The 25,785-nt window shown below is 40.9% G+C and overlaps 1 protein-coding gene across 2 annotated transcripts in view; it reads left to right on the top strand.

The window, feature by feature from the left end:
* The first annotated feature begins 353 nt into the window (after positions 1-353).
* Positions 354-25,785, top strand: part of lypd6b.S (LY6/PLAUR domain containing 6B S homeolog) — a 34,121-nt gene continuing 8,689 nt past the window's right edge. Inside the window, exons 1-2 of one of the 2 annotated variants that reach the window (XM_018238771.2) lie at positions 354-647; positions 1,366-1,504. The gene's annotated coding sequence lies outside the window, so the exon portion shown is untranslated. The remainder of the gene's footprint in view (positions 648-1,365; positions 1,505-25,785) is intronic. The other variant, XM_018238772.2, reaches the window with a different exon arrangement.

Below are 25,785 nucleotides of genomic sequence, written 5' to 3' on the forward strand. Positions count from 1 at the left end.
AGGAAGCACACTGGGCTTATAAGCAGCAACACCACCAGATCTAATGGTTAGTAGCTTAGTAGCAAGCAATCAGTAGATCTTCTATAAAGTATATACTGGGGGTAATGTCACTTTCTGCTCTGCTTTCAATACCTGCAACAGCTTTGAGGAGGATCCGTGAACCCAAGAGCTTGCAGTCTATTTGAATTCTTGGATGGTTGTTAAAGCAAAGCACAGTACAGTGTATTGCCCCTGACTAAACATTATTATTATATATAATATACTGATATATAAATATAATACACAATATTATTTTTAGCGTTATGAAAGCGCTAGTCTAGACACCACACAGATCTGATTCCGCGAAATATCTCAATGGCATTTGTCCTACTTATTTGGATTCTTTTACCCCTCCAGCTGAAGTTCCATATAATTGCCCTTCCCAGTTTGGAATTAGTCAGTGGGCGTGGCTATGTAAGAGCCCAGCCCCTGTCCTTGTGTGTAGCAGAGCCGGCGAGGGCAGAGGGACAGAGCTGCGGCTGAAGTCAGAGCTGAGCGATTTCTCCCCGTGTGGCCGTATCAGACTCTGAGCTTGTGGCATCGAGCAGACTGGAGAGGCTCATATGCAGCCCCGAGGCAGTGACAGCCCCGCACGTGTTGCTGTGAATGTAGGTACCACTTCCCCCTCTCTCTCTCCATCATGTCTGTTACAGGCACTGGAGGGCACTGAGTAGCAGTCAGGGTAATGCTGGGAAGCCCCAGAGGGCAGTCACACAGGTTATTTCTGGGCAGCAGCTGCTCTTCTATCCGCACTCCTTTTATAGGTAGAGCTGCAAGGGTCTTCTCCCTAAGGGGCTGTTGCTGCTGCAGAACTTCTTTTAAAGTACACAGCTAAGGATAGTGATGTGCTTGGGCAGTCCTTTGATTGGCTGTCTGAATTACGGATTATGACATCGGACAGTGGTACCAACCAGTTCACAATGGCATAAAGTGCAGCTATTGACCAATCCCTGAATAGATTTATTCTGGATAATCCAAGTTAGATAATAAAAGCAAAGCTCTGATTGGTCGCCTGGGTAACTTGGCTGGTGCAAATGAAAACATATATTAGATCTACTTGCATTAATTGTTTTGATAATAGGCCCATTCGCATTGTACTGCCCCAGATGGAAACACCCTGAAGAGAGATGATATATAACCAGTGTAATGCTCTGCAGAATATGCAGTGGCGTAACTATAATACAGCAGACCCCGCGGTTGCGGGGGGGCCCGGGGGACAGAGGGGCCCGGACCAAGGGGTCTGCTGCTCATTGTTCTGCTTTGATCTTTTGTTAAAATTCCTGCTTGTTTAACGTGGAAAACAATAAAAACATTTTCAACTTAAAGGGGTCTGCTGAACGGAAATTCCTTTAACACTGTGTGCGGCGACCGCCACAAGTAATTTAACGGCAGAGCGGCGGGGCGGATCGGAGGAGAGGACAGGAGATGTGCGAGCGCTAAAGCGGATGCGTGTATGCGCATGCAGGTAACTGCGTGCAGCTAAGCCAGGGCCCCTGAAGATTTTTTTGCAGGGGGGCCCGGTTAGCTGTAGTTACGCCGCCGAGAATATGCCTGTGATACATAAATAAAGGATGTAATGAGTAAGGCATCATCATACAGATTTGTACCAACAGACAGGGAATCCCTATCCCACTCATATTGTGTTTATTTCACATTATGCTATACTGCACCCTTGCTAGTTTACTTGCCTCAGTCAGGTAGCTGCTGTTGAACTACTACTCCCAGGGAGGGATTCCGGGAGTTGTTAGTAAAGCAACAGCTGCAGGGCTGGACATTCTTGTGTTACACTGTAACTGTAGATGTTGTACTTGCAGTCGAGCCACCAGTCAGTATTTCCTTTATTCTCATACTTGACTTCATTTAACCCTCTTTATTCCAGGGCAAATCCAGCATATGTACTCTAAAGGCTAAATGAAAGTATATTTAAGTATAATCGAAGTGCTACTTACAATGCACTTTCCTGGTCCCCTGTCTCATAAGTAATTCAGTATAAATGCAAGTGCATGTGTTTACAAAACAGGGGTTTTTAGTTACCCTTATGATCATAAAGTTAAAAAGCCAGCATATGGTCTGTGTGAAAAAGTTCAAATCCCTGTTGCAATACATGGTATTCTACTCTCCCATTTTTTAGATATACAGCAGGTGGGGGGCAGTCTGCATTCCCGGGGTTTGGATAGTTTTGGTCTATAAATATTGCTATAGCCAAGAAAGCATTGCACTATTCTCCTAAAAATTTGTCACTGTGATTTTTAGAGTTGGTAAAGTATAGAGTACTTTATCTTGGCGGTATGGCAGCTCCGATATAAAAAAGGGCTACCTGTGCAGCAGAATCACTTTTGCCCCGAAGTCCAAGGGAATATGTTTAATAAATGAAAATGCAAAAAAAAAAGTGAAAGTGCAGACTTGTAAATATATTTCCTCCTATTAACATTTCAGGGTTAATTTATATCAGTTTAATGAGTAAGCGCCTAGAAATCTTTTTTAATGACTCGTACATACAGAGAATTTCCTCCTGCTCTACCTTCCCCAAGGCATCAGTAATCTATTTCCCCAGCTGGCAATGGGTTCATTGTCACTTCTGCGTTTGGGTTTTGCTACCGCAGCCCATTTAAGAGATCAAATGTGCCCTTTGTGAGTGACACTCCCTTTTGCTAAACATCAGTTTGGCACTTGGCTAATCGGTGACCTTGCAGCCGGGATATTCTGTGTGAGCTCATGTGGGTGGGTTTGTGTTTCATGCTAAAGAACTCATCAATAATATTTATTTCTTATTGTAATTTGTCCTTTTTTTTATGTCAGCGCCAGAGGTGTGCATTTAACACACACGGCTAATGCTTCAGACTATTGAAATTTATCTTTCAGGACTGCTGTTAGAATGTATAGAATTGATTTTTAGGAAATTATAGGGTTACACACTGTGTGTGTCTCTTTAAGGCTGCAGCATATTTTAAATTGCTTTCATTCACAAACCTTTATTTAAACTCATGAGCATTAATTCGTTGAATATGTTATGGCATGTCAGGTTGGTTGACTAATGTAAACCTTTAGATTACCCAAACTATGGTGTTGGACCCTTTAGGCAGGGCTAAAACAAAGGTGACCGCCCTGAATGCCAGTTCGGGTAACATCTGAGAATAAATGTAAATTCATGCATATTCCCCCTGGAGCCCAAGGATAGTTTGCTGTTGAACAGCAAAGGGGAACCTGAACCCAAAAGCCTTAAACTGCTGCTTTAGATTGTAGGCTATTCTGGCAAGGGATTGCACACGTTTGTCTGTACTTTTTACGCATACCTTCTGTTCTGTAAAGATCTTCGGAAAATCTCCAGATTGCAGTAATGAAATTGTAATACTAATGTAACTCTTAATAACATGGAGGCCTTATTTGCCCTTTATTTCCACTTGCATACACAGTATAGTATAAGGGCATGGTGTATTGTGTGCACGGGGCATCCTTAGTGCTTAGGTACCAGTTTAAAGGAACAGTTCAGTGTAAAAATAAAAACTGGGTAAATAGATAGGCTGTGTAAAATAAAAAATGTTTTCAATATAGTTAGTTATAGTTAGGCAAAAATGTAATGTATAAAGGCTGGAGTGACTGGATGTGTAACATAATAGCCAGAACACTACTTCCTGCTTTCCAGTCTCTTGTTTTCCACTGATTGGTTGCCAGGCAGTAACCAATCAGTGACTTGAGGGGAGGCCACATGGGTCATAACTGTTGCTTTTGAATCTGAGCTGAATGCTGAGGATCAGTTGCAAACTCACTGAACAGTTATGTCCCAGGTGACCCCCCCCCTTATAATCACTGACTAACTCAGAGTTAGAGAGCTGAAAAGCAGGAAGTTGGGTTCTGTTCTGTTATGTTAGACATCCAGTCACTCCATTCTTTATAATTTTAGCTAACTAACTGTATTAGAAACATTTTGTATTTTGCACAGCCTATTTACCCATTTTTTATGTATACACTCAATTGTTCCTTTAAGGGCACATCTCTTTATGGCCACTAGTTGGTTTGCTGTCTATGACCAATTCAGAGCAAGCAATATGACAGCTCTTACCACATGTGTAATGGGTAGTGAGGTGTGACCCAATGATCCATGTTTTTTACTTAGCTGTCTGTTGAGGGGTTATAGTACTAATACATGCATTATATTAGCTAATGAATCTCAGATAGAGTGAGTCTGTCTCCATAGAACTTGCAATCTAATCTCTGGGTCTGAGGCCCAGTCTGATTAAGCACAAGCTCAGAAGGAACTGGTTCAGTCAATGGCCCCTGACCTTCCAAAGCCACATGAGAAAAAAAAGCTTCTTCTTGTCCCTTGGCCTAGGACACATTCCCTATACAAAATTGTTGTTAAACCAACTCAGGGCTTTTGATAATAAATTACCAGTTAACCTTCTTCTTGGTCTAGAATACTTAGAAAAGATAATACATATTCACCCCAAAGCTGTGTCTAATTGGACTTCAGTCAGGGCTTCTGGGAAATTCTAATAACTTAAAGAAGCGCTCACCCAACATATCAATATTAGCTTTAAAGCCTGCTCACTGTTTAAGGCTGCCACAGTTTGGACTTTAAAAGGCAAGGGTTTCATGTGAACTGACATGTTTGGCTCCGCTATTTTATGTACTGTACAGCTATAACTGAATTGTAGTATGCAATTACACTGTGTAGTGGCTCAGCCCTCAGACACAAGATAGTGGCTCCTCTCAATCCGTCACAAGAGACGGCCGTGGCCTCTCAGTCCTGCACTTGAAAGAATGGTAACATATATTTAAAGACATTATTATCCCAGAAATGGTCATTTTGTTTCCTTTTCTTCACATTTGTTTGTTTGCTGAGAGCATTTTCTCTGGGGCATTTGGGGATGGGCTGGAACACAGTTTTTCCTGCAGGATTATACCTACACAAATAGGTATGCAATAGAAAAGGAACCAGTGGATTCAGGGGATTTCTTGCTGTTCTTTGCGGGTTGCTTGGCTCATACACCTCTCAGCCTTTAGCTCATGGGTTGATGCTGAGAGTTGTAGTTTAACCAAGTCCCTGCATTTATCTGGAGCACAGAGGTGCTCTTTCTGTGAATCATTCTGGGTTTCAGCAGAAAGCTTATGCATACAGGAAAATAAAATTAGAATTCCGGGTGGGATTAAAAGGACAAAGGGGTAGATATTAGAGGTAAAGTGTTTCCTTGAATGAAAAACCATTGCTCAGGTATGGGTTGTAATCAGCCCGAAGATGCTCTATTTCCAATTCAAGTGAATGGGGGATGTCAGGGCTGGTTTTAGGTGATTTACCAGCTGAGAAAACACCCCCTGTGCCATCAGGCTAAGGCACTGTCTGCTCCCTAAAGACACCAGTCCTATGCAGGGCTGTATTTCTGAGCGGCAGTGCCTAGGGTGACAGCTTTTGGGGGATGGCCCTCGGGTGCCTATATATTAGAAAAAAAAATTATATATTAAGAAGTCAGTTTTATAATGAGCTCCTATATATACTATACATTAGCCATGCTCCTTGTAGGGTATTTTCTACACGACCAAATGAAGTTGCGGTGCCATTAAATGAGAGCTCAAAGGTTTAAAAACCCCACAATTACTGTATTTGGTCATTGTCTTGGGATGAAAGCACAACATAAATTTTCCATACATGAAAGAGGATGCTGATAGCAGGGAAGAGGGGGCGGCTGGGCTCCATTCTGTATTGCGAACATTAAATGGAACAGGCATGCACAACCATGCCCAGTCTGTCATTAAACTTACTTTTCTAGAGATTACTATTTTCCCCATAAACCCGGGGGGGGGGGGGTTTACACATTCTACAGGATAAAACATAAAGGTGAGTAAGAAGGCAATGGCTCCCATAAAGACCATTATAGAAAATGTAGTTTATTTGACTTTGTATCGAGCAATGATACATTTTAAAATAATTTTCTGCCAATATTATAACATGTTCCTTTACTGAAGAGCAAATTGTTTGGAGCCTTGGCAGATCTGCTGAGGGGATCTGTAATACGATGCATGGAATGAATGTGCCAAACTGCTTTTAACCCAGAAAGAGAGCCCAGTGTCAGATGCCAGGGAGAGAGTCCTATTATCAACCCGCTCTGCATAATCACCTCCATATCCAGGGTCATAGTCCTGATTGTACTTGATTATCCATCCATTATGTATGCTCATTTCTCCATGGGCTCTGCTAAGTGACTAGAATGAAATGAACCTACTTATTGTTGTTTATACTTAACTCGCCTGCTTCGCTGAAATGAATTTACATGGTCTAATTCGATCCCTTCTCAAGGGAAAATCTGCCCTGAAATACTCAATTCACACAGTGGTTTATTCAGCTTTGTGGCATTGTGTTATCTACTTAATATGAGAAGATGGGCTATTTCACTATATTACAAACCCTCCTCCGTGGACACACAGTTGTTCAGTATACTCCTGTACAACAGAGATGCACATACATAAACCTTATTTGGTATTGACCCCATGTACATTCATATTACGGGTTAGGGCCACAACTGAAGTAGAGGCAATCAAAATGAACCCCTTAATCTAATAACCAATTTTGCTTTCAAGATTCTCCTTGCAGTAGATTGATCAAAAGCTAATTGCTGATTGGTTGCTATGCGTTGCTGTGCCAGAGCAAATTTGCCCACTGTTACAAAATAGATCCTCACGACCCCTGTAATGGCTACCCTTCTATTGCATGATCAGGATTTCATTTATAGAGCTAATACAACAAATAAAGACATGGTGTATATATATATATATAATTACCAGATTTAAATATCATGTATACATAGTTTACCATTTTTTACAAAATAGTTGCTAATATCCTTTATTTTATTTTTTTTCTGTGGCTAGGTGCAGCTCTTGTTTATGGGGTTAAATTCTGTTGAATTGCAGCACATTTGGGACCCCCTAGTTGGAGGTCACAAGTTATTTTTTTTTTTTCAATATTTTTGACATGTTTCTTGCACTCACTGTTTGTCAGATAAATCCTGTCCATCACAGAAACCTCAAACACCTGACCCCCTGGGGAAATATCATTGATAGACTAGAGAAATGTGGTTGTACCTGGCTTGGCCTCTGGCTTTCATTGTGGAATGTTTCTGGTTGTCTTGTTGTGTCTGGTTTAGCAGTGTGGCTTGGATGATGTTTTAACATCATATGAACTTGCTATTTTTATTACCACTCCACTTCAAACAACAGGCACATATAAAAACCCCTCTGGTATTCAACTGCATTGATTAGTTAGCAGGGTTATTTGCAGTATCAGACGGAAACCTTAAAAGTCATAATTATTGGGCAAATTATAGAACATGTTTGCCTGTATTATTAACAGCCAAGAGTTGGGAGTGTGTGGGACTTTAAATACTTTTACTGGGCTAACAACTTCTTTTTTATAATTCAATAGTTGAGTTTCCACTGATTGGTTACCAGGCAGTAACCAGTGAGTGACGTGAGGGGGGGCACATGGGTCATAACTGTTGCTTTTGAATCTGAGCTGAATGCTGAGGATCAATTGCAAACTCACTGAACATTTATGTCCCATGTGGCCCCCCTTCAAGTCACTGACTAACTCAGAGTTAGAGAGCTGCAAAGCAAGAAGTTGTGTTCTGGCTATTATGTTAGACATTCAGCCACTCCAGCCTTTATACATTACATTTTTGGCTAACTAACTATATTAGAAACATTTTTTATTTTGCACAGCCTTATCTATTTACACAGTTTTTATTTTTACATTGAATTGTTCCTTTAAGGTGTAGCCTTGTTTCCATGCAGAATTCAGCCTTCTCCAGGCCAGTACCTGACATAGTTATTGGTATCTAGTAGTGTATGGTGTGTCATTTGGTATCATGCTGAACCTTATGGAATAAACACACACTTTTTTCGAGCAAGTGGGTCTCCATAATGTTTCTAATTTATGTTCTACTGGCGGAAAGGTACCAGAATCCCCCACTTGTGCCCCATTGTTTCCTGTTTCATATCTAGTAGTGGAACATGTACTTCACAAACTGTTTCTGCAGAATTCTGCTTAGTACAGGGGAAAACGTTTGGGGGCTGTTCCATGCTTCTTGTCAGTGAGTTATAAGTAATATAACACAATAGGCTGCCTATAGGAGGTGACAAGGGAGCGTTTGACTAGACAGTAGAAGACAGTGGAAGCTTAGACAAGAAACTCCAAGCTGAGTCAGTAACTCAATCATTTTATAGGTAAATTCTATTACATGTCCTCTTAACATGTGTTCTGTTCTCTGCAACATGTGCTGCTTGTGTCAGATTTCCAGTCTGGTGGTAGGTGCAGAGCGCAGCCAGATATCAGATACATGTGCTTTGTTAAATGAGCACTAACTAATGGGCACACTAACTTTTAGCACTATCTAGGGTCATAGCAAATAACTCCTCTTGTGTTTTGGAAGCACAGAGAATGCCACTATGAACTAAATCCATGGCTCATAAAAACCCTGTTTGTGGCCTTGGGCAAGTTGCTTCATCTGAATCTGCATAAGAATTAGCCCTGCAAGTACAGACAAGGCTAAAACAAATGGATTTATATGTAAGTGTTCTTGGTAGTAAAACAAGGTTCAATGAATGCATATTTAAATTTAAGAATGAGAAAAAGTAATGGCAAAAAAAGTAAGTTGAATGGCAACTTACTTTTGACTGAAAGTACAGGATCCTTTTATAATAAAAAAAAAACCCCTGCATAACTCCCAACTGTTCCGTTTTTCACTGGACAGTCCCGATTTTGACAGCTCAACCCGCAGTCCCGGATTGCTACTGAAATTTCCTCACTTTCTCTTTGATCTCCTGCACTGAACAGCCAGAAAAAGATACAAATTTTCTAAAACTTAATTGGCTTTTGGCCAAGAGCCCAGAATACGTGGCAGGTGCACTTAGATACTTTAGCAACAATTTTAGATAAGCAAAGAAACAATTTAAGGTAAGCAGGTCTATTGGGGAAACTGTGACTTGCATTTGCAATTTACCTTCATTAGCAAATCTGTGATAACACATAAAAATCACAGAAATGCGTTGAAAGTTTCATAACCTGCCAAATGTTGTAAAATTGACATGGTAATTATGGGGTGTGGCCACAAAAATGGGCATGACCAAAAATTGCCAAAAAAGGTGGCCATCCCATGTGTTGCTGCTTGACAGTAAACACTGCACAGGGCAGGCAAAAATGATTCCCAATTGCATAAAAACAATCCAACCCTATCCTAATCTATCTATTTATCCTTTTAAAGGTTATTTAAATGTTTCCAGTTTTGGACAACACTTTACCCTCGGACCTAAGAAAAGTCAGACCATTTGACATTAAGGGCAGGGGCACACAGGCAGATTCACGGAGATTTAGTCGCCTGGCGACTAATCGCTTCTTCTTCGGGGCGACAATCTCCCCGAACTGCCCTCTGCCTGCTATAATGAGAAAACGACAGCGCAATGGCACTCCTTGCACTTCGATTTCCAAAGTTGCCTGAAGTTGCCTCACGAGGAAACTTGGGGGCGACTTCGGAAATCGAAGTGCCACAAGTGCATTGGCGCAGTCAATTTTTTATTTTAGCAGGGGGACGGCAGTTTGGGGAGATTGTTCCCCCGAAGAAGAGGCGATTAGTCAACAGGCGACTAAATCTCCCCGAATCTGCCCGTGTGCCCCTGCCCTAAGGGATTTCAGGTACAAAATGGTTTGTGTGAAGTGTTAATACCCCTGTGTGCTTATCCAAGAATTTCAACACCAGCAGTTCTTCTTTATAACGGACTAAGTGCCTGTACTGTTAACACTGGGAGATGCTTACGATTATTGGATATATATCACTGCTGAAAGGAAAAAATCAATGATTATGGAAGTGTTGAAAGAATGGACAAAAGACAGAAGTGTTCACACAGGTGTTTTTTTTGTGGAGATGTATACAGAACAATTACATGTAACGTATTGCGCCCAGTTTGAAAATTCCAACTTCGATGTGTTTGTAGTCATGACTTGTGTGTTTGCTCGCTGTTCAGGGTCTGTTTGTTCTGCTAAGGCTAGAATGAGCCAAAGGAGTATTAAAGGCAGAGAGAATCCAGAGCAAAGTGATATTGGAGATGAAAATGTGTTGAATAGTGTAGAAAAGATGAGTACTTTGTTGGATTGTGAAACTAAGAAAGAATTTGACTTTAAATACTGGGCATATTGAAATTTGGTAAAAATAAGAGACAGTCTGTACATGGGGTTATATAGTTATGCCTCACTAAAGGGCTACACCATCATTTTCAGTGCCAGTGGCCTTTTAATGTAACAGATGCTACATGATTTCTAGTATTTGCCCTTGTTTGAGATCTGACCTACACCGATACGCCCCCTCTTGTGTGATTGTAACTAATTAAAGTGAAACTCACATGACCCATTAGTCATTAGTGAGTGAAAGTGAATGCTCACCAAGCCACCAATAGTGAGGCCAATGCACACCAAAGTGAGGAGATGGAGCAGCCATTGCCATTTAATGAAATAGTGAATCTAAATTTAAAGCTTCTTCTTACTACAGATATTGCCTCCCTATATGTGTACCTATCCCCTCTTGACCTCTCATGATTTTGTTATCTTGCAGCTCTTTTTAAAACGTCAACTTAGTTAAACCATTTATCAGAGCCTTGGAGAGAAAGCAGTGCAAACAATAGGGAGGTCTTTTCTGCACAAAGTCTCGTGGTTGCTCTGACAACTAATTACCTGCACTGCAATGACTTACAAACGCTTGTAAACATTCTGCTTTTACTCACCTGCCTTTAGTTTAGATTCATTTATTGTTGTGACCCACTATCTTAAATAAACACCCATATACAATTGACTGTTGCCCCCCTTCTATAGTTGATTGTAATCCCCCCCATCTGCTGTCAATTGCCTGTAATCTCTCTCAAACTCTATCCCAACCACTCAGAGTTGCTTTTAGAGGGTGTAAAATGAGTGACCTTTTGGGGTGCCACATTAGGTGACAAATCTCAAAGGAGCTGGTGTAGGTAGGTAGAATATAGGAAAGGAGTCATGGTGGCAACAATATCACAACATGGTCATTTTTACAGTCATACTTTTACCAGTCATAGAGCACATGAGCAGGCAAATATGTCACCTATGCCGTTTATATAAACCGGTGCCCTAAAATCCTAAAGTGTCATGGCATATGGGTACAGTTATAAGAGACTAAACATGCATAATATTTTGGGACATAACCCCTCGCTAAGGTAGAGGTGATACTGAGCAGCTTTAGGGGCAGATTTATTATGCGGTGTAAAAAACAGTGGAATAATTCACCACACATCTCCAGACACGGCTGCGTAAAAATGGCGTAATTTTTTATGCAAATTTTCTCTAAGTAACTTCTGGAAATCTGGCGTTCGTATTCCATAAAGGGAAACACACCTTGATCGATTTGCCATTTATTTTACACAACTTTTTAGACTGTTGTTTATGGCAAATTTCATTTTACACAGCATAATAAATAAAACTCTTAAGGTGGCAATGTTCGTTTGTCGAGGACACCAAACGAGCGGATCTTTCCCCGATATGCCCACCAACGGCAGGGCGATATTCGAATGTTTGGCTTTAGGGCTGAACGATCAGATCACAATGAAGAGACTGGGTGCCGACGGGATGAGGACCGCATCAACAAGCCGATGTGGTCCTCGATCGCCAAAAAACTCAAACCTCCCCGATTGAGATCTTGGCCAGATACTGATCAGTGAGACCCCTTGGAAGCCCCCATACACTGGCGGATAAGTTGCCAAATTGGTCTAAAGGGCAGCTTTAATCTTCAAGTGTATAGCCACCTTTTGTCTCCAATAACTGTGGTCCTGTACCATGTGACATGTGTTGCTCTGCTGCTGAATTTTCCTTTTAGTCAGGGTTCCCAACCTGTGGCCCTGAATTTATGTTGAAGTGCAACTTCCAGCATCGATTGTTAACTGAAGGTCTCTCCCCAGCCAATGACAGCCCTGTTACTCATGCAATTAAGCAAATATTTCTCACATTCTTTCAGTTATTCATGGGGACCGTCTAGTCACACATATACCATTTCCTACTTCCTCTTAATAGAATTGACACCTTTGTTGAAATTCAGTTCCATTCTATACAGTAGCCATGTCATAAAATACTTCCCGCGGCTGCTGTATATATGGCAACGGTAAAGGTCCCAGCTTGGATGTAATTTAAGCTGGGAATTCTTATGTGGGACGAAGAAAAGGTTTTGTTCAAATGATGTCAAAGGACTCATTGAAAGAAATTATGAGCACTTTCAACTTTAGAAGTTTTTTTTTCAAGAGAATTTGCTTGAAATTTCAGATCAGTCTCTCAGAAAGCTAGTTATATTCAGACGTTTTTTTAGACTTTTTTCAGAATTGACCACATTCATTTCTATGGGAATCGCTTACACCCTAGTCGCATTTTTGGCACAGGCAATTATTGCTTGAAAATTCTTTAGCTAATGTTTTCAAGTGGTTGCTGGAATAAATGGGGAGGGGGGTAATACTAATTTTCTATATTTTTAAACAGCTGTGCACACCAAAATATGGCGAAAACCCCTCTAAAATGTTAAATACAAAGAAAGCACTTGAATGTGCGTATATGTGTCTTTATTTGTGCCAGTGCACCTGTTGGCCCAGGTTTTGTAGATCAAGGTGCAGTGCTCTGAAGTGCAGGGACCTCATTTAAAATGTTTACTGAACTTTATATAGAAATTATGTATTTATTTTCAATATTATTATTGTTTATTTTCAATGTTTCATTTATATTGCTCCTGTTTGTGCTTAGGCATTGCAATATAAGTAGATTTGTACAGGCAGTAAGTATAAAATTTTTTGTGTGTAATGCTCTTTTTTTGTGCACAAAGTTGAAGGCTATGGAAAAGTACACCCTGTCTTGCCTATATACTGTCCTTTATGCCACAGACATAAGTTGCCTCTAAATAAACTGAATTCATTAACATTGACAAATATTCAAACCTCTGTTATCTGGTTCTGCTCTGGTTTTGTGAATAAAACTAGTTTAGTTAATGACATGCCATAATGCCCTGGCAATCAGTTCCATGGGTTATATCCAGGCTCTATCATAAATATATTTTTTTTCATGTAGCTTTTATTTAACATTCCAATATTACTGTATAATATTCTTACTTTGTCTGTCATGTGAGGCTCACATTTCCTCATTATGTTCTTAACCGACTGGTCACCTTTCCCCTTAGTAAGGTCATCAACTGCTACCTGAACATAGCATATATCAAAGAGAGGAAGTCACAGGGTAACGGATGACTGATCATGTTAACAGGGGGATTTATAGAAGAACAAACTGGCAAATAGCCATGGCTTTGATGGTGTCACTAACACATTAGGTTTCATTTTAGGGTTCTTTAAACAGACCAGGGGTTTTCAGAATCCTCTAGTTGTTCTTTCAGGTGCAATATTTGAGTTGCCCATCAAGTTGATGCATGTGCAGTTTAGTTGAGACTACCAATTAGCATCTTCACCCAAAACCCTGCCTAATTGACCTTCAGATTCAGACCCTATCCTCTATTTCAAGCCTAGTGATACCAGCCTCATATTTTGGAAACCCCTGACTTAGATGGGTCAGTGCAATGCTGGTTGCACATAAAGACCACAATTTAGCTTTTTGGAAAGCAAACTCAAAGGCCCCTGGGACAAATTGTACTTTTTTACAGTTGGCTACACCAGTATATGTATGTTGTTGGCAGATCTGTATTTTCAGCACTTCAGTTGAACCAGCCATAAATGTCTTTTTTGGGTGCATAGATGATGAATCAGCCATGCAATACCCATGGAATTTCAGTCTCCCATCAAGTATTTTCTTGCTTTCCCTTCTATGCTATTTGGTCACACCCAAACCCTGGCCTAGATGAGGACACCCATTCGGAACGATGAGATTCAGTTACACAAACTAAACCAGAGCAAGTGAGGTTTCTACTCTATTGTAACAAACTGATGTGTGGGATGTTCCTGGAACCAGCAGATTAATAATTTCATTTTGCCGTATTTTGCCTTATAAAGAGAACAGACATGGTGCCTGTAGGGTGCCTAGAAGTATGAAAGCCAAATTGACAATCAAGTTTAATATTTGTTAATGAAAAAAATCTTCTTCCCAACGGTTAGGGGGACTCTACGGGGCCGATTCACTAACTTCGAGTGAAGGATTCGAAGTTAAAAAACTTCGAATTTCGAAGTTTTTTTTGGGCTACTTCGACCATCGAATGGGCTACTTCGACTATGACTACGACTTCGAATCGAAGGATTCGAAGTGAAAAACGTTCGACTATTCGACCATTCGATAGTCGAAGTACTGTCTCTTTAAAAAAAACTTCGACCCCTTAGTTCGCCATCTAAAAGCTACCGAAGTCAATTTTAGCCTATGGGGAAGGTCCCCATAGGCTTGGCTAACTTTTTTTGATCGAAGGATATTCCTTCGATCGTTGGATTTAAATCCTTCGAATCGTTCGTTTCGAAGGATTTAATCGTTCGGTCGAAGGAATTATCCTTCGATCGAACTATCTGCGCTAAATCCTTCGACTTCGATATTCGAAGTCGAAGGATTTTAATTCCTAGTCGAATATCGAGGGTTAATTAACCCTCGATATTAAACTCTTAGTGAATCGGCCCCTAAGTCATTTTTTATTTATTTATTTTCATCATAATATGGCATTTTCCTTACTGGAGTCTGTGGCTGATACCTTATTCTTGCTCTGCAAAAAAGCAATATGGCATCCTCTTATAGGTCTTATTTTATGGTATTGATGTATGTACACCTGCACAAATGCATATGGCATTGCTTTAAAGTCATGTCGTATTGTAACTTTGGCAACAAAATTCAAATATTTAAAGGAATAACATACAGTATGCCAATGCCTTGCCTAATTGTAGGCCATATTAATAAAAATACTTTTTCCCTTCTGTTCCTATTGACAGGAATTTATTTGGAGCACCCTCCTCCCCCACCAAAGCCACAACTCAGAGTCCCACGTTTCATAGTAATTTCTTTCCTATTTACCCTTAGATTTATGGGAAAACTCTCTTAGTAAACATTGGTATAATTAAATCATGAAAAGGTTTCTTTTGTGGGTAAAACAACCCAGATAAACAGCCAGGAGAATAAAGCTGGGTTTGCTTTCTCCCCCTTCTGTATTTGCTTAATGCACCAGAGCTTTCAGTTTTTATAAGTTACCTTCTTGAAAGTAATACTTTCCAATGTCAACACAATTAAATAATAAATTAGAGTGGCTTTTCCTGACTGAGATCTAACCTTTCCCAAAACTACTATATCTCTTTATTTTTATTGGTACTTAAAAATGTGCAGCACTTTTTGCAGAGGATTAGGACGTAGTACAGACAAGGGGAAATAACAGTTCAAGAAATAAAAAAAAAACAAGTGTAAAAGAGAGATACAGGAGGAATATGGCATATTGATGATGTTGATTAAACAATAAGGACAACAAATTATTGGGTGGGGCTGGGCATGACCCAGCTGTCTTAGTGCATATCGGTACTAATGACAAAATAAATGGTAGATGGAAGACCTTAAAGAATGATTTCAGGGATCTAGGCTCTAAGATCAAGGAAAGGTCTTCCAATGTAATCTTTTCTGAAATTTTGCCTGTGCCACGTGCAAGTTTAGGAAAACAGCGGGAGTTTAGGGAGCTAAATGCGTGGCTAAAGTCTTGGTGCAGGAAGGAAGGGTTTGGGTTCCTAGAGCACTGGGCTGACTTTTCGTTGGGGTACAACCTATACAGCCGTGACGGTTTGCACCTCAATGGAAGGGGGTCCGCGGTGCTAGGGGAAAGAATGGCTAAGAGGTTGGAGGAGTGTTTAAACTAGGCAAGGGGGGGGTGGGTGATATAAAGGATTATGGGGAAGCTAGTGTAGACGGGGCAGTGGGGTTAGTAAGGGGTCATGGGGGAGGAGTGAGGGGGGCATACAGTTTACCAGCTAAGGAGGTCCCTTTGTTACAAGGAAAACAGAATAATACTAACTTAACGTATAATTCTTCACTAAGTAATGCACATTTCAAAAGTAAAAGTAGTAACCTCCGCTGTATGCTGGCAAATGCACGGAGTTTGTCAGGTAAAATGGGAGACCTAGAATTAATTGCATGCTCTAAAAATTATGATATAATTGGTATCACTGAGACCTGGTGGGATGAAACATGTGACTGGATTGTGAATTTAAATGGTTACACCCTTCTTAGGAGGGACAGAGGGATTAAAAAGGGGGGAGGAGTGTGTTTGTATGTAAAGCCTGAATTAAAGCTATGCGCTAAAGAAATACCAATAGCTGGCACTGGTGAGGGTGTAGAATCACTCTGGGTAGAGATTTTGACTGGGCAAAAGGTAACAAAAAGAATTATCATTGGTGTATGCTATAAACCACCTCGTATAAGTGTCGAGTATGAAGCCCAGCTGCTCTTGCAGATACAAGCGGCTTCACAGCTGGGTCAAGTTGTTGCTATGGGTGACTTCAATTATCCAGACATTGACTGGGGTAATGGGGTTGCTAAGACAGAAAAAGCTAGTAGGTTTGTAAATATGCTGAATGACAACTTTTTATTCCAGCTCGTTCAAGAACCTACTAGGAATAACTCTCTTTTGGAGCTTGTAATAACTAACAATACTGAACTCATCTCTAACATTTGTGTGGGTGAGCATTTAGGGAATAGTGATCATAACATGGTCTCCTTTGAGATTCTGTTGCAGAGTAAGGGAGTAACTAAAACACTAAATTTCAGACGTGCAAACTTTGACAGTATAAGGGCATCTCTGCAACATATTAAGTGGGAAATGCTTTTCACAGGGTTAAACACAGAACAAAAATGGGAAGTCTTTAAAATGCTGCTTAATAAATATACTTGTCAGTATATTCCACTTGTAAGCAAGGAACGTCGTTGCAAAGCAAAACCTTTTTGGTTCAATAGAAGCGTTGGTGTTGAGGTGGGTAAGAAAAGACGTGCTTTTAAGGCTTTCAAGTTAGCTGGTACAGCCGAAACATTTATAAGGTACAAGGAGGCCAATAAATCATGCAAAGAAGCTATAAGGCAAGCTAAAATTGCTATAGAAAAGGATATTGCAGCAAGCAGTAAAAAAAATCCAAAATTATTTTTTATATATGTTAATAGTAAAAAAATGAAGCAGGAAGGGGTGGGACCCTTACTATCAGAGGGGGGTCAGCTGGTTGATGAAAACAAAATAAAAGCGCAGATTCTGAACTCATATTTTTCATCTGTCTACACAAATGAGGAACCAGTAAGTGAAGGTTTCCTTCTTAACAGTCCCAATTCTAGTAATACAACTAATGATGCATGGTTCACACATGAAGAAATTCAAAAGAGACTTGAACATGTTAAGATTAACAAAGGTCCAGGGCCAGATGGTATTCATCCCAGGGTAATTAGCAAGCTTAGCTCTGTGATTGCCAAACCTCTTTACTTAATTTTTCAGGATTCATTGAGATCTGGCATAGTGCCGAGAGACTGGCGAATTGCTAATGTGGTGCCTCTATTCAAAAAAGGATCCCGTTCTCAGCCTCAAAACTATAGGCCAGTTAGTCTGACGTCAGTGGTAGGAAAGCTTTTCGAAGGGTTAATAAAGGATAAGATACTTGACTTCATAGCAAATCATAATACTATGAGTTTGTGCCAGCATGGTTTTATGCGTAATAGATCTTGCCAGACTAACTTAATTTCTTTTTACGATAATGTAAGTAGAGACCTCGATTCTGGGATGGCAGTGGATGTGATTTACTTAGACTTTGCTAAAGCATTTGATACAGTGCCACACAAAAGGTTACTGGTTAAATTAAGGAATGTTGGCCTGGAACATAGTATTTGTACCTGGATAGAGAACTGGCTAAAAGATAGACTACAAAGAGTGGTGGTAAATGGAACATTTTCTAATTGGACCAGTGTTGTTAGTGGAGTACCGCAGGGCTCTGTACTAGGTCCCTTGCTTTACAACTTGTTTATTAATGACCTGGAGGTGGGCATTGAAAGTACTGTTTCTATTTTTGCAGATGATACTAAATTGTGCAGAACTATAGGTTCCATGCGCAGGATGCTGCCACTTTGCAAAGTGATTTGTCTAAACTGGAAAACTGGGCAGCAAACTGGAAAATGAGGTTCAATGTTGATAAATGCAAGGTTATGCACTTTGGCAAAAATAATATAAATGCAAGTTATACACTAAATGGCAATGTGTTGGGAGTTTCCTTAAATGAAAAGGATCTAGGGGTCTTTGTAGATAACACGTTGTCTAATTCTGGGCAGTGTCATTCTGTGGCTACTAAAGCAAATAAAGTTCTGTCTTGCATAAAAAAGGGCATTAACTCAAGGGATGAAAACATAATTATGCCTCTTTATAGGTCCCTGGTAAGGCCTCATCTAGGCCTCATCTGGAGTATGCAGTTCAGTTTTGGACTCCAGTCCTTAAGAGGGATATAAATGAGCTGGAGAGAGTGCAGAGACGTGCAGGGACGGAAGACTTAAATTATGAGGGTAGACTGTAAAGGTTGGGGTTGTTTTCTCTGGAAAAAAGGCGCTTGCGAGGGGACATGATTACACTTTACAAGTACATTAGAGGACATTATAGACAAATGGCAGGGGACCTTTTTACCCATAAAGAGGATCACCGTACCAGAGGCCACCCCTTTAGACTAGAAGAAAAGAACTTTCATTTGAAGCAACGTAGGGGGTTCTTCACAGTCAGGACAGTGAGGTTGTGGAATGCACTGCCGGGTGATGATGTGATGGCTGATTCAGTTAATGCCTTTAAGAATGGCTTGGATGATTTTTTGGACAGACATAATATCAAAGGCTATTGTGATACTAAGCTCTATAGTTAGTATAGGTATGGGTATTTAGAATTTAATTAAAAGTAGGGAGGGGTGTGTGTATGGATGCTGGGTTTTCATTTGGAGGGGTTGAACTTGATGGACTTTGTCTTTTTTCAACCCAATTTAACTATGTAACTATGTAACTATATGATGTTCCTTACTGACATATTTACATGCATAGCCAGTCCGCCGACTAATCTCCCTGCAAGCCATCATATTTTAAAAAAGCAGTCATCATAGTAGTAACAAGCATAGTAACATAGTAAGTTAGGTTGAAAAAAGACATATGTCCACAAGTTCAACCTTTTAAGTCTTTATATAACCTGCCTAACTACTAGTTGATCCAGAGGAAGGCAAAAAAAAACCATTTGAAGTCTATCCGATTTGCCTCAGAGGGGAAGAAATTCCTTCCTGACTCCAAGATGGCAATCAGACTAGTCCCTGGATCAACTTGTACTATGAGCTATCTCCCATAACCCTGTATTCCCTCACTTGCTAAAAAGCCATCCAACCCCTTCTTAGGGCTATTTCACACGGGGAGATAGCCACGCATTTGCGGTCGCGGCGACAAAGCGCCTGGCGAGGCATTTTCAGGCGACTGTTGAAAAGCGCATCGCCTCGTGTGGTTAGCACAGGCGTTTTTACATAGGCGCCCATACAAAACTGTCGGCTGCGCCGGTCGCGGCGTCTGGCGCGGCGCTTTGTCGCCGCGACCGCAAACGCGTGGCTATCTCCCCGTGTGGAATAGCCCTTAAAGCTATCTAATGTATCAGCCTGTACAACTGATTCAGAGAGAATTCCTAATCTTCACAGCTCTCACTGTAAAAAACCCCTTCCGAATATTTATGCAGAATCTCCTTTCTTCTAATGAGAATGGGTGACCTTGTGTCAGCTGGAAAGATCTACTGGTAAATAAAGCATTAGAGAGATTATTATATGATCCCCTTATATATTTATACATAGTTATCATATCACCCCTTAAGCGCCTCTTCTCCAGCGTGAACAACCCCAACTTGGCCAGTCTTTCCTCTTAGCTATGATTGATTGGGGCAAATTCACTAAAGGACGAAGCGCCTAACGCTAGCGTTAATTCGCTAGCGTATCGCATTTACGTTAATTTGCAGATTCACTAACGGACACTAACGGTTTTACTTCGCACCCTTACGCCTGGCGAATTTGCGCAATGGACGTAACTACGCAAATTCACTGACGTGCGCATTTTTCTGAACGCTACCTTTTACGCCAGACTTCCTTTGCCACCTCAGACCAGACGAAGTGCAATAGAGTAGGTAGGGATTGCTTCAAAAAAAGTTAAAAATTTTTCTAAGTCCCAAAAAACGGTGGTGTTTTTTCTTTTTTTATGGGTGATAGGCTGAAAAAGATCATAAAATTTTTTGGGGCTACCCTCCTTCCCCCTATATTTCCTAACTCATGGCACCTTAACCATACAGTGGGCACATGTGTAGGGCAAAATAAAAATTTTATTTGCTGTTTTGAAGGTTTCCCAGGCTTGTGTAGTGCTGCTACATATACCTTCATTGTAACTTTAATTTGGCGCCGTATGCAAATTAAGCATCACTAGCGTAACTTCGCTTTGCTTGGCTAATTTTTATTATATATACTAATATATATATATTCAGTGCCCTTGATTGGTCTAAATCTTGGACCTCAATGCACCAAGAGCCCTGCTTAATTATACATACTGCAGTATGGAGAAAATCAATTAATTATGCTATTACTTGTAGTCCTGGACATCATGTTCTCTGTCCAAAGAAGACAGCAACTTGGCCAGTTGTTTAAAATGGGGATTATATATGTATAATGTTTACATTTACACTTATATAGCATTGAGGCAGTGGTATGTGTTTAACACCCCAGAGGAGAATTTCAAGGGGTAACCTGGGTCTGAAAATGTCTCCTCTCTATCAAAACAAGCTATGGGATAAATACCTTTGTAGAACGATACAGCAAGGCACTATGGACTGTTCCTCTGCATCAGTTTCCCAGCTGTAACGATGACAAAAGAAAGTGCTTCTTAGGAAAGTATTAATCAGGCTGGAAACAAAATACGTGGGGCCCTTGTAAGTGTGACTGCTTCATTCAGCTTGAATTTTTGGCATCGATCCTTGTACCGCGAATAACTTGAGGGGTCAAAAATTCAAATCGACTGCATCTGTAAACATGACAGCCACTGTGTTGGGAGGAATGAAAACTGTATCCAACTTCTGTTGTGCAAGCGATCTCTCACCTTGCAGGGAACATTCTTTATATAATGAATAATTCATCTTCATTCAAATGTACAATTTAATCCCTCTCAGGTGTGCGAGGATGTGAATGGACCAACTGTTCGCGAAGGGAAAACCTGTTTTTGTTCTGAGAGTTAAATGTTTGGATTTTATATCTGCTCGCTCAAGCAGGCAAATAAGGTTTCTGGAATTTGCTTTCACAGGGCCACTAAATTCCCCTTTTCTATTTGTCCTCAATGGATAAGTGCAGCATATTATTCCCAAGATATTCTGAAGGTGTAATTGATTGGGCTTGCAGGTTCTGCCTGCGCATGGGAGGGAGTGGGTGAACAAATTCCAGATTAGAGCCCATATTTTACTTGGGTTTCCAAAGGGACACCCACATGGTTCCCACACAGTCAGGGAATCGGGTATTTTACACTTGAGACGCAGCCACTTACTGTTGGATTCTGTTGGATATAGGGCACAATAGGTGGCCAGGCTTACAGTTTCTTGTATTGAACAACTATTGACCAGGTAGTAGCATAGCATTTGGTTGACTCAGAAGTAACCTAGTTGTCCTCCGAGCATACCCAATGATAGGCCCACATTTGTGAGAATGCCACAAAGGTCTAGGCTTTCAAGATTTAGTGGCAACATGCATGTAATCAGTGTCGGACTACCAGCAAAACTCCCGGTGGATCCAGGTGTTGGTTGGTCCTCCTGCTTCTAAACATTTGGCCTATTTCATGGCCATTTTCTATTTCCATGATAACAAAGAGGCTAAATAGATGGAATAATAGATTTCAGTATGTAAATTAAAGAGAATAGGACAATAGCGGTTGAGTGAGGAGCGGAAGAAAAATAGTACTAAGTGTGGGCCCTGATCTAAGGTATTTTTGGTGGGCCCCTGGTGTCCCAGTCCGACACTGCTTGTAATCACTGTGTTCTGGGGATATCTGTGACACAATTATCTGCAAACTGTGAAAGAGATAAGGCATAACTAAGGCAGAGTAAAGAAAACCACAGAACTTTTATAATACACTAACATGAAATCTGAAGCAACAAAAACCTTGCCAAAAATTAAATGGAGTAACGCCATTCCTTTATAGACTGTTTGCAGGTATGATTCTTTGCTCTCATTTTACCAGTGACTTTTTGAGGCTGATAAAATCTGGACCAATTTCAAGCCTGGTAGTGACAGGAGAGACTAACCATTTTGTGAAGTTAATTAGGCCTAACTGTACTTTCCTTTTGGTGTTGTAGCAAGACTCCCACTTTATTGGAAGCTCATTCGCGGCTCAGTAAAAGTAGCGGCGCTGGTTATGCTGTTAGTAATGAACGTCAATAGAGACAAGCCTGAATGCACTTGGCAGAGTGACATCGTAGTCAGCAAGTCCCAGGGTTCCCAAAAAGGAATGCTCCAAGCGCTGATACCTGAGACTGTTTCTTCTGAGCATATTACCAACAGAATGAAAGAGTCTCAGATTCTGTCAGGTGTGCACAAAGGCTGCATTTGTTCAGGGGAAGACTAAGAAATGGCCACTGAATGCTTGGTGGCTTAACCAATTTTCCAGTGGAAACCAGCAGATGTAATCAGCCCGCTCATTAAGGTGACCCCGTTTCTACCTCTTGTTGTAATGATGTTATAGGAGCCCTCGCAAACTGTATTCGCTGCCTGTGAATGGAGTGTCAGGGAAAACCTAGGTTAAGTGGGGACAGGTCCTCTGGTGCATGGATGTTCTTCACTTATATGGAAAGGAAGGGAGAGCAGACATTTCAGGAAGCTGTACCCAGATCTATGGCTTATGTCTGTATACCTATCTGTATATACAATATTGTCACTAATCAAAGCCACCGGTGAGACTGTCAATTGCTGTTGATGAGCCATTGCCTCAAAACTTGCCTTCCCGCAATACACTTTGCACTCTATGTTTAATCCCTCAATGTTGTGCCCTCACCCTGTCCTCCCTGCATGACTGTGCACTTTCTCCCCTCCTTCCCACAGCTACCCCAATCTCCGAATTCTCCCAACCGCCACTTATTTTGCTTTGTGCCTCCCCGTAGCAGTGTTTTTAGAGCAAACCCAGTGATGAGATAACAAGCAGTAAGTGACACGTTTGCCGGTGTTGTTCTGTGCCCCTGACAAGATTGATCTGATTGTGTTTTGACACTCAGCCCCTGACATTCCTCTGATAAAGTGTGAAGGCTACAGATTTTTGTGTTGACCCATGATTTGTCACTCACTTATCTTGCTAAAAAGTGTTTGGACTAAAGGCTTTCTTTGTTGTTATCTTATTTAATATGCTCATGAGCTATGCAAGAGCTCTGGAAAACTGATTCTGATCAGACACAATAGAATTACATTCGTGACCTTTCCTGCAACCACTGCACTGCTAAAGGTGGCCATACACTGAGAGATCCGATCGTTTGGCGATTTTGTCAAACGAACGGATCTCTCCCCGATATGCCCACCTTGAGGTGGGCAATATCGGGCTGATCCGATCGTGGGCTCTAGGGCCCAACGATCGGATCCTAACGCATGGGAAACGGGTGGTCGGATCGCGGGACCGCATCAACGAATAGATGCGGCCGCGATCCGAAGGGATTTTTCGGCCCATCCGATCGAGATCTGCCTGACTTTCGGCCAGATCTTGATCGGTGAAGCCTGTCGGGGGCCCCATATACGGGCCAATAAGCTGCCGACACGGTCTGTCGGCAGCTTTTATCGGCCCGTGTATGGCCACCTTAAGGCTAATGGCACACATTAAACTACGTATAGACTTTATGCAAAGACTGTATTGAGAGACATCTTTATGGATGGTGGAAGATACTTATAAAGGAATTACCTTAGAACAGGGTCCACAACCTTTTTTATTATACCCATGAGCCACATTCAAATGTGAATAATGTTGGAGAGCAACACAAGCATGCAAAAAGTTCCTGGGGGTGCCAAATATGGACTGTAATTGGCTATTGGTAGCCCTTATTTGGACTGGCATCCTACTGGAGGCAGTACAAATGGTTTTTATGCAAACCAAACCAGGAATTCAAAAATAAGCACCTACTTTGAGGCAACCTGGAGCAACATCCAAAGGGTTGGAGAGAAACATGTTCCTTATGGGCCACTGGTTGGGGTATCACTGCCTTAGAACATAGGATCTTAGAGACATGTTACTGGAAAGAGAAGCCTTGCAAAGTGTTTATTGTTTTCTATATAATGTCCTTTTAATGCTGTCTTTTTTTTTTTTTACTTGTTATACGTGTACAGTGAATTTGTTCTGCTCACACAGATTGCAGGGCAGATAACCTTGGGTGCCCACCCTTTCCTAAATGTGCTAAACTATTAACCTTTGGCCTCTCTTCAATTAATCGTGATTCCAGTCCCAGCCCTGAGCTAGTGGCAATATATTTGGAGTATCAGGTGGTCCCCAGTACACACAACACAGATGCTTTAGGGCTCTTTAGTCTGCAGATCAAGAGGCCACAAGGCACAAGCCTCCATCACTCCATTGTATTAATTTACCGGTGACCTGTGGGAAGACCGCATGTCACACACAGCAGACTTCTGCAGATTTATGGCCCTCTCATATTGCTAGTCAATTCTCTGTAAATCTTTCCCCGCTCTCGGGTGTATGGCCAGAAAGCTGCTGAGATTCCAGGTGATTTCCTATAGGAATTCACAGGTCAAGCCTGACTTGTAAATGTAATTGCTAATGAAAGCAGTATTCATTTTTCTGTTCTCTGGTTCTGACTTTGGAAACATTGTAGCAGAAGTCAGTTCTCCAGGTCTTCTAAAGAGCTGGCTTCTGCTTAATAGGTTGAATTTGATGGACGTGTGTCTTCTTTCAACCTAACTTACTATCTATGCTACTGTGTTACTTTTAAGAAGTCCAAAGAACAATTGAACCATAACCAGTCTGATACTGCTTTCCATAGCAATGATATTTACAAATAGCTTTAAAACCACTGGCAAAGTAAATTGAATGTATATTGGAGTAATGGGGTTATTTTTTACCTCTACCTTGCTATGAACATTGCATTTGCTTGGGAAGAAATAAATAAAAATATATTGTTTTGGATGCAGATGTTCCACCATTATTTTACTTGAAAGTGGGTCTTTTTATAGTCGGGCAAAGACAATGAAAGAGAGATGAGGCCCTGATAGCCTATTTTATAGTTCTGTTCCTGTAATAAAGTTTAATGCTTCCTGTGGATTTGTGTGGAGGGACACACAGTAGCTGATTGTTCCCTGACACCTGCTGGGATAGTTACACACATGTATATTCACATTACATCTTGGCAAGGCAACAACTCTACCACTGAGTACAGCTGTGCATACAACGGTCACATCAGTTCTAATATGGAGTTGGACTGGAAGCATAAATACTTTTTTTATAAGTTTGCCTCACAAATGTCAACGTCAGCATCCTCCAGCTGTTGTTGTAACTACAAGGGATGAAAGCTGTAGTTTAACAACAGTGGGATTAGTTACAGGTTGCATTCTCTGAGCTCATGCCTGATTCCATAGCTAGGGTATTTCCAATTATTCCTTTGGTGAGCAACAGTGAAATGCAAGCCATGGCATAGCCTTTGAAGTTGAAGTTTTGGGGCATAATTGTGTCTGGGCATCACTTAAAGGGCAAGTCAACCATAAAATAAA

This window comes from Xenopus laevis, chromosome 9_10S, assembly GCF_017654675.1.
Source record: "Xenopus laevis strain J_2021 chromosome 9_10S, Xenopus_laevis_v10.1, whole genome shotgun sequence".
In the NCBI taxonomy this organism is placed as follows: domain Eukaryota; kingdom Metazoa; phylum Chordata; class Amphibia; order Anura; family Pipidae; genus Xenopus; species Xenopus laevis.